Source organism: Pteropus medius, unplaced genomic scaffold (genome assembly GCF_902729225.1).
Source record: "Pteropus medius unplaced genomic scaffold, Ma_sr-lr_union100, whole genome shotgun sequence".
Taxonomy (NCBI): domain Eukaryota; kingdom Metazoa; phylum Chordata; class Mammalia; order Chiroptera; family Pteropodidae; genus Pteropus; species Pteropus medius.
The window spans coordinates 47,209-57,751 of record NW_024349124.1 but is presented as its reverse complement, the minus strand read 5'-3'; positions in this window follow the sequence as shown (position 1 = coordinate 57,751).

Sequence of the window (10,543 nt, the reverse complement as noted above, 5' to 3'; positions counted from 1 at the left end):
GGACCATTTGTAATATTATGGATCCTAGGAGTGAGGAGACATACTTGACAAACAGTTCAGGATACACAGACCAAATAAGAGAGCTATGATGAGCATGAGGAGAGGGCCTACAAGTGGGAGAAGCCAGGATCCCCAACTCCATATTCTGAACCAGCACGCCTATGACTCGTTCAATTGTTGGCTGATTTTTGAGACTCTATCTGTAAGCCTCTGGGCTGCATCTCTAACTATACCAGACTGATTAACATAAATACAACATTCTTCTTCTAAAAATAAGCATAACCCTCGTTTTTCTGCCATTAGAAGATCAAGTCCCTTCCGGTTTTGTAAAACTACTCCTGCTAAGGAATCTAATTGGCTTTGTAAAGTGGCAATGCTTTTGGATATGTCTTCTAAACTGTCAAATAGGTCCTTGGATAAGCTTTGGTAATGAGACAGGGAGGAGGCTAGGCCGGCTGTGCCAGTGCCTAACCTTGTGGCGATGCCACGGCCTATAAGATGGGGAAAGAATTGTATTGCTCGTTTAGTTCTAGAGAGATTGACATAGACCGGTTGGTGAGAACAATGTTTATTTCAAGGGCAAAGTAAACCAGGGTACAGATTCCTATCCACTCAGCCAGGAGACAGAGATATAAATTGGTTCTACAAAGAAAGAATGTAGCTGGGGTTCCAAGGCGAAAACTCATCTCCATAATGAAAAGGTGATCATTCGGCCTTCTGTTTTTTCAGATTCTCAGGTCAAAAGGGTCCCTGCTAGAACTGCCCCCGTGAGGTGTTGGAGGGGTCCATAGGAAGTATCCTGAGATGTTCCAGAGGTTTTATTTGCCCAATGCAAAAAATTTCTCTTAGTATCTATAGAGACTCGTTCAGTGAGGTTTCCATACGCTGGTAAAAGGAGGCATTGTCCTTGCGAGGGTTCAGAGCAGGATTTTCAAGATAAGATGCTTAAGTAGTCATCTGGACTCCCTTAACAGTATTCTGAGTTTTTGTTTACTAACCCTATAGTTTTTATATTGAGTTTCCATGAGAATCGTATAGGTTTCTTAAACAGAGCAGCCTGTGCTACTTGGAAACTAGACCAGTCTTTTGAGGGTTCTATTTGCATAGAATAATTGCAACGACAATCTTCAAGGGAGCCTACATTTGGGCTCTGGCTCTGGTGTTGACTTCTCTTGATACAAACGGGTACCTGAAACTTAAGATTTGTATGAGTCGATATTGGTCCCCAAATTGGAGGCTCAGGAGTGGCTACCTGAGTTATGTTGCTTTGTAGGGCATTGAGAGGTTACTTGCTTGTCCTGTCAGTACCTTTAGTCATGTCAGTAATTTGGAAATTAAATAAATTTTCCATTTGATTCCCAGAGCTTTAGACTGAGTCTGGACTATCTCACACACAAAGGCAGGTCCATTGTCAGATCCTGTAGAGAGGGGCAGCCCGTATCTTGGAACAATTTTCCTCAACAAAGCTCTAGCTACATTTCATGCCCGATCAGTGTGTGTAGGGAAAGCTTCAGCCCATCTAGAGTACGTGCAAACCAACACAAGCAAGTATTGGTGTCCCCAGCAGACCTTGACCTCAAAAGTCCACTTCTAGGTCTTCAAAGGTCATAGTTCCAATTGTTTGCACCCCTGGATTGGATGTTGGCCTTTGCCCAGCATTGTTTCATGCGCAAGTTACACATCTAGCACTGATCTTGGCACATCAGGTTGGAAGCTTGGGTATGAAATAGCAGCAGCCTAATAGACTTTCTAAAGTGGTTTTTCCCTAGGTGAGGCAACTTATGGTGTTGTGTTACCAGCTGAGGTGACACCGCAGTGGGAATACAGAGTCTTTGATCTGCTAGCTCCTACCAGCTCTCCTTTCTCTTGGCTCCCCATTCACTTAAGGCTTATTATTCTTCTCCTATGTGTATGTCAGGGACAGAGGGAATTCTGGTAATAGGAGAATCTTGGAGACTGGCTCAGGACCCGCTGTGACACTGGATTGGTAGGCAGCGTCCTTAGGTGCTTGGTCTGCCAGTCGATTTCCCCTATTGTCAGGGTCGTTTCCTCTCTGGTGGCCTTTGCAGTGAATGACTGTCACCTGAGAAGGCTTCCAGACTGTCTCTAACAGTTGAAGTACTTCTTTGTTCTTGAGTTCTCTTCCTCCTGTCAATAGTAGTCCCCTCTCGTGATAAATGGCTCCATGTACATGCAGAGTAGCAAAGGCGTACCTTGAGTTGATATAGATGTTGGTCCACTTCCCTTCAGCCTGCCGCAGCACCTGGATGAGTGCTCATAGCTCAGCCTGCTGTGCCGATCAGCCCTGTTGCAGAGCCTCAGCTCTGAACACCTCGTCTGTGATTGTTATTATGTAGCCGACATTGGCTGTCTTTCATGGATGAAGCTGCTCCCATCAATGAACAATACCAGTTCTGGGTTCTGAAGAGAAACATCAATTAGGTCCAGCCTGCTTGAGTACATTTCATCTGTGAACTCTTTACAATCACAATCAGGAAGTCCTTCTTCAGTGGGCAGAAAAGTAGCAGGGTCTAACGCCTGCACAGTCTCAAGGTGGACACATGGGTTTTTGCAAAGCACTCCCTGATAATGAGTTATCCTGGCTTTGGTCAGCCACTTGTGTCCCTGATTATTCATTAACAGTAACAACGTTGGGGACCTTTACATTTATATTTTGTCCCAGTGTGAGCTTGTCCACATCTCTGACCAGGACTACCATGGCAGTTAAGGCCTAGAGGCATGGCGGCCATTCAGCGGCCCCCAGATCTAGCTGTTTGGACAGATATGCAATCGAGTGCTGTCATGGCCCAACTGTTCATGTGAGGACCCCCAGTGCAGTATGTTTCTTCTCATGTATGAAGAGGTTAACATCCCTTTTCACGTCCGGTAGTCCTAGTACTGGTGCACTGGTCAAAAGTCTCTTTAATTCTCTAAAGACCTTTTCTTGTTCAGAGCCCTATACTAGGGGGTCTTTACTGGACCCAGCTGTGGCCTTGTACAGTGGCTTGTCAATTTCAGAGAAACCTGGTATCCAGATCTGGCAGAATCTGGCAGCCTCTGGGAATTCACTGACCTCCTTCCTTGGTGTTTGGCCACAGTATTGAACAGATGGCCAGTTTCCTTTAGTGTCTAAGTACCCTATGTCCTTCTGAGATGATGAACCCAAGGTATCTGAATTCCTGTTTGCAGATATGCACCTTCTTCCATGACACCTTGTATCCTATGGTAGAGAGCAGTGCCAACAAGGCTCTAGTACCTTTCAAGCAGTCTTCTTGGGTGGGACTAGCCAGCAACAGGTCATCTACATACTGGACTAGAGTGCAGTTCAAAGTCTCTCTGGGGAAGGCAGCAAGATCTGCGGCCAGTGCTACGCCAAACAAGGTGGGTGAGTTCTTGAAGCCCTTCGGCAGTCGAGTCCAAGCCAGTTGTGTCTTTCTCCTGGTATGTGGGTATTTCCACTCAAAGGCAATCAAAGTCAGGCTGGCAGGAGATAACTGGAGGCAGAAGAAGGTGTCTTTGATATCGAGGCAGGTGAATCAGTTTTCTTGGGCAGGTAAGAGACTCAGGCGGGCGAACGGGTTCTGGACCACAACCACTGGGTGGCTGGTGACCACTGCATTGTGGCCGGTGTGGAGATCCTGGACGGGGCAGTACTCGTTCCCTCCAGGCTTCTTGACTGGTAGGAGCAGAGTGTTCCAAGGTGACTGACTCAGCTACAATTCCGGTATTGCGCAAATGCTGGATGTGGTCCCGAATTCCCAAGCATGCTTCTCGTGGCACTGGATATTGCCTTTGTGTGACAGGAGTGGCTCCTGGCTTCAGGTCCACCACAATGGGTGTGTGATTTTTGTCTAGTCCTGGGGGCCCCTTTTCTGCCCAGAAAGCAAGGAACTCTTCTAGCAGGTTGGTTGAATTTGTTTATTTTCTTTCTGGGGAATAGAGGCACCATTCACAGTCACAGCCATCATTAGAGTAGGTTGGCTCCCCGGGGTGAGACTGGTGGGCTTCCCAGGGGCAAAGGTGATCTGTGCTCCAAGCTTTGTTAATAAGTCTCTACCAAAAGGGGGATGAGGCACTCTTGTAGGTACAGAAACTCATGAGTCACTAGATGGCCAACTAATCGACCATGAGTGGGCTTTGCAGAACGAGCGGGTAGCCAGGTCCCCCATGGCCCTGACGACAGTTGTTTGGTCTGTAAGGGGAGCCATGGGCATGGTTACCACAGAGTGTTCAGCCCCAGTGTCTACCATAAAGGTCATTGATTGCTCCCTACTTCAATTGTGACCGTAGCCTTTGGGGTCCCAGGATCAGGGACTCCGGTCACCCATAGTCTGACTCTTCTCTGGTGAGGCCTATAAGGCCTTGGAAGACTGGCTCAGGCTGGTATTTTTCTTCACAGGGTTGATTGAACTTCTTTGACCCTTTAGATGTCCTTCCATGGTAGGGGCATTCATTTTTCCAATGGCTAGTCTCTTTGCAGTAGGCGCAGTGGTCACAGTGTAGTGGTGTCTCCTCTTGGTCTCTCCCTTCCGTGAGGGAGCAGTCTATTCTCCTGGAGCCTGGATTCCCTAACGCGACAGCCAGCAGGGACACCTTTTGTTTCATGTGCTTCTCAGCTATCTTTTGGCCTCCTGGTCATGGTTCACAAACACCTTATTAGTGACCTCCAGCAGGTGGGTGGAGTTCATCCCAGCAAAGCCCTTTAATTTCCGAAGCTTGCAGCAGATATCAGTGTAAGATTGATTCATGAATGTCCGGTTGACCATGTGTTGGTTTTCTCGCGCTTCGGGGTCAAAAGCGGTATACACCCAGAAGGCCTCGCATAGTCTCTCATAGAACTCATCTGGCTTTTGGAGTCCTTCTGCCATTTTGGACATGTTTGTCACCTTTCTGGCCCCAGCTTTCAGCCCCTGCAGTATGGCTTGCTGGTACCTGTCAAAAGACTCTATTCCGTTTGGGACGGTCAAGTCCCAATTGGGCCTGGTGTCAGGCGCAGCCACCGAGGCCCATGCTGCACGGTGTAGTGCTCTGTCCGTTGCTTGTCCTTAGAGCCATCCCCATGCTTCTGACAGAATTCAGAGTGGGTCTTCAGTGTTAAAGAAAGATGTGAGGAATGATGACAGTCATCCCAGGTAGGGCGATGAGTTTTGAAGATAGACTCGAGCAGGTCAATCATCGCCTCGAGTTTTTCCGAATAGGACGGGGTGTGCTGCTTCCAGTTGAGGAGGTCGGTTGTGATGAAAGGCTGATAGTAGAGGACAGGGGGGCCCGGCTGGAGTGTGCCCTCTTCGCTAATCTCAAAAGGGCCTCGCGCCTTTTGAAGAGGCATCTAGAGGACTGCACAGTTGGGCTGGCTGTGTGGCTGAGTGAAAACGCCATTGACTCGGGCTTGGTGGCTGCTCAGGCTGTTGGGGCAGTGAAGACAACAACAGTGGAGGGCTGTTCTGTAATTGGGGGTAGAGTGGCAGTGCAGGAACTGGTGGAGCTGTTGGGATTTAAGGCGGGGGATGAAAGGTTCTTCCTCAGGTTGCCCTGGGCAGAAGACTTTTGCTGTCTCTTTCTTTTTCTTTCCCTGGGTCAGTCGGGCCACAAGTACCTTTCTCTGTCCCTGCCTTTTTGCACAAAACCGGAACCAAGTGAGCACTACAGTAGCGATTTGCAAACATGAGTCTATGTATGGAAATTGGTCTGGAGGTCCAGGGGTTCCTATCACTACCCGGTACACAGCTCTAACAGTGGGGAGGTCCAGGGATTCTTCCGAAGTCCATTCTATCTCAAAGGTGGGTCACTCAAGCTCACAGAGAATACAGAGTTTTCTTCGGGTCAACTTGACTCCATATCCCCTGGGAAACCTTTCTTAATATTTTTTAACGTATAATTTAAGACAGTTGGCTTAGAGAAAACTCCACGCATATTGCCTTGGGGATCTTCCTAATGGAGGGGGAAAATAGACCTTAAAATTTCCAGAAAGTAATTTGACACAGGGCCCCTATGTCAAAAGGGCCCTTTGGAGACAGACAATTCTGAAGCCAGATCAGTCAATTGCCACCACCCCACCCCACCCCACTGCCGTGTATCCCACCCTATGTTGATGGCGCAAAGACAGACAAGGGTGGGTGCCTCCTCCAATGAGGAGACCACTCAGGAGCTTATCTGGCCATGTCCCGAAGTAGCTTAGGTGACGCTTGGCCATAGCGGACTCAGCTTTGTGATTTACAATCGGACACTAGTCTAATGCTGCTTTGGACCGTATGCCTTGCACTACGGAATTGCAGACGAGTTCTCTTAGACTCCGTAGCCTATAGAGGACCTTATAGGTGCCCAGCCATGGAGCCCCAAATTTGTACCTGCCCAAGTCAAGCTGGCTAGGTTGCCCATTATTCACATTCACATACCAGAAGTTAAAACATTGCCTACCCCCTTTTTGGAAGGCCCTGACCTTTGTCTTCCCCACTGGGAAGACCCTAATGTCTTTCCCCTGGAGGGAAGACCCTGACTTGTGTCTTAACTGAAGACTAGGAAGGGATCAATCTCCTCTTCCGTCCAAAGACAGGACCAGACTACGGTGATGAACCCCGGTGCCTTACCTTATCATGCGGCCATTCCTAGTGAGTTGGTCCATCCCACCTTTGATTCCAGTTGGAGTACAGTTTTCTGGAGAGTTGGAGTGCCGGTCCGAAAAGAACTCCTAACATTGTCAGATGGCTTACCTCCTCGTTGTCTCAGAACATCTCTGTGCTCACCCTGCAAAGCTACAAGTCTAACGGCTCAAAGGGGCGGCGTGCTTGGAATCTCCCTAGGACCTCCAGAAATGTTGCAGAATAATCAGAAAGTGAGAAGCCAAGCACCTCTCAAAGAGTTAGATAACTCAGGTTTATTACACCGGCGATCCCAGAAGACCTAGTACTCTGAAGATCTGGGCCTTGACCTCAATGGTAAACTTATTTTTATAGAGCTTACCTATACAGTTACAGTTTTACATTTGCCATGGGCTGATTGGTTAATTTGTACTCAGGTGGTTATTGAGGGCCTGAGTTGCTATGGTCTATGGAGCATATCTCCTATCTATGGAGCATATGGTCCATAGACCATATGGGAGTTGCTATGGGTTACAGAACACGGGAGTTGCCATGGGCTATCGGCAGTTACCAGGCATGAGATTTTCAAACAGGAACTTAGGAGATAGAACCGTTATCTAGACAGAACAAGCAAAAGGGGAGGATGAGTCTTTAGCTACTCTCCAGGTCATCCTACCCTTAGGCTTATGTGGCAAACACATCTATATAAGAAGAACAAAGAGCTGTTTACAAAGTTAACTATTTGAGTCAAAAATTCCTCTTCAACAGGTGTGCACAGGAAATTCCTGATTCAGTTTCCAGGTGGATTAAGTACAGGCAAGAGGGGGGCCCAAGCCAAGCCACACTGGAACAGGGCTGGGCGGAAGGCTGCTGGAAGGCTACTCGTGGAATTCCGACTCTATTTTAGAGACTCAGACACTTATTTGTTACCTCACCATCCGTAATAAAGAGTCTGGATGCATTGTGCTCTGTCATCCTTGACAGCACTAAGCCTTCCAGTCATCCCTGTCCCCACTCCCATTCGCTTGGTCCTTAAGAGAAAGAATCCCAGATCACTTGACTCTGGTGGGAAATTGGAACACCATGCCTTAGCTGGGTTTAGGGAATTCTCTCAGACCAACCACAAGCTATGACATGGTCCATTAAATTCTCAGGTGTATGTTTTACAGTGGAAGAACATTTATTTTACATCAGTTTTTGCCTGTGTCCTTTGTCAAATAATATAAACGAAGCCACAGTTAAAATAGCGCGGGAGCTGCCATACCAGAGGAACCACCTTGCATGTCTCAAACTTTGGAATGTTAAAAATGGCAAAATAGCCTTTGGATTGAGCCTAGGGCAACACTGTGTCTCAAAGAGCTCTTTACAAAGATAACAAGAAAGCAGTTATTATAACTATGGGTCTGAGGACTATCAGAGTGAAAATTAAAAGCACTATTTGGAATTAGCTTCACTGGGTTACATTATCTAAACCAATAGAAATGCCTTCCTTCTGTGGAGCTAATTGTTCCCCTTCCCTTTCTCAGAAGAACACATCTCCTTTATCTCTTAATTGTATTATTATTTGGGCTTGTGCCTGAATTAAGTATTCCTGATTGTTCTCAATAAATATTCCTTGCCTCTCACTTTGAAAGACCTTTTTATTTTTGTTAGCACTCTAGAGAACTTTTAGATGTAAGTGGCTATAACATCACTAAGGCAATTGATGCCTATTTTCACTGATACAAGAAAAACAATAATTACTATGTAAATGTGGGATACACCTGGCAGCTCGCTGCTCCCTCAGCTTTATGAAAGTATAATGATTAATAAAATTGTGCATATTTAAGATTACTACATGATGATTTGATACACATACTGTAGTGTATACTTAACATTTCCAAAGACAGCGGATTAAGGGTTCTCACTACACACACAAAAAACTATGTGAGATGATGAATATGTTAATTAACCTGCAAATTCAAATGCCTAAGAGATTAAATTGCAAACACTTATGCATTTATTTATGTGAACAGCTTTATTGACATATAATGCACATATGCAATGAGAAAAACAAATATAATGCACATACGTGATGAGAAATATTTTTAGTTGCTGCCTAGGTACTTTACAGAATAATAACCTTGCTCACACCCAGTGTTGTAGCCGCCAGCCCCCGAAAGACACACGGACCACCAGAAATCAGTGAGTTATAGGAAACATGCTCTTTATTGAGCCAACTGGGTCTGCCAGGGGTACGCAGACCCCAAATTAAGCAGCCCCAAAATGTAGAGGTACAGGGTTTTTAAGCCCTAAATCCCATTCCTCATTCTGTCTTAAACACAAAGGTCTATTTTTCTCTTATTCACTACCTGTGAACCCACAGGTCGGTTGGGCAAGCGGGGTACAGAAGCAGAAAGCTTATTGTTAGAATGTTATGTTCCCATGGGTGATAGCCTATGTTCTCATGGGCGATAGCCAAGCAGTAATTTGCCAGCCAGTACATTCCCCACTGGCCTTAGCAGAAAATCAAATCCTTGATTCTTCATGTGGAATTTGCTCATAGCCTCTATTTTGTAATACTAAAAGTTTAATAGAATTAAGTTTCTTCCTTATATATGCAAACAAGAAATTGAGGAAACATGGGCCAAAAGTTAACAAGAAGAGGAGGAGGATTAAAGGTCCAGCTATAGCAGATAGAAGGGTTGTTAGCCATGGGGACCAATTGAACATCCTATGAAACCAGTTATCTGATTCTAGTCTTTGTTTTTCCCTGGCATCTAAATTTCTCTCTACTAGTCATACGCTCTCTCTAATTACTCCAGAGTTATTAGCATAGAAGCAGCAGGTTTCGCCCATGGGAACATAGGCTATCACCCATGGGAACATAACATTCTAACAATAAGCTTTCTGCTTCTGTACCCCACTTGCCCAACCGACCTGTGGGTTCACAGGTAGTGAATAAGAGAAAAATAGACCTTTGTGTTTAAGACAGAATGAGGAATGGGATTTAGGGCTTAAAAACCCTGTACCTCTACATTTTGGGGCTGCTTAATTTGAGGTCTGCGTACCCCTGGCAGACCCAGCTGGCTGAATAAAGAGTGTGTTTCCTACAACTCACTGATTTCTGGTGGTCCGTGTATCTTTCGGGGGCTGGTGGCTACAACAATGCATGTAAATATGAAGTATTACTATGCCTTCTTGGAGATGGACCCCTTTATCACTAGGAATTGTCCCTCTGGAACACCTTTGCATTTCTTCCTTATTATCTAAACACTGATGTGTATCCTCTGGTGTATTAGACACCTTTACCGTAAAGTACCTCAGTTAAAATATATAAATTGACTCCTTAGTGTACTATGTAATATTTTTAATGTCTCCTTAATGACTCAAAGGAGGCTTCAACATTTAGATTAATTGTAAGAGAACACAAACCTAGCAAGGGAGAAAGACCGGACTGTTACCGGAGAGTTGGGATCCTCTCCTGGCACGTCGTCCAGGTGCTTGATGTCTTGAACAAAGAATCGAGCAAGACTCCAAAATACAGCAGAAAATAAAAGCTTTATGAGAAGGGAAAGTACACTTCCAGACGTGGAAGCAAGCCTGAGCAAGAGAAGCGTGCCTCAAGGACTTGATAACAAAGCCTAGATGTTTTTATCCCTATTTGCTGTGGGTTGTTACTTCTCTTAGAGAGATGGGCTTCCTTGATTGATAACTAAGATTGACAGGACTTAGTGATTCATCATTTGCTTTCTGAGCATGTTCGCTCCCAGAATTCAGTCTGTTATAATGATATTAATGAACTTCTGGGCATATACCTCATATTATAATGATGGTATAATGAGGGTCAGGTGAATCGAAAATTATTGGGGTCTTTTTGCACAGGTGTGAGTGACTGACTGAAGCTAGTATCTGCTAACTTGTTTCTTTCTATTGAGTTACTTTTAGCCCCAAAATGCCTTCTGGCTTGCTTCATTGTGGGCAGA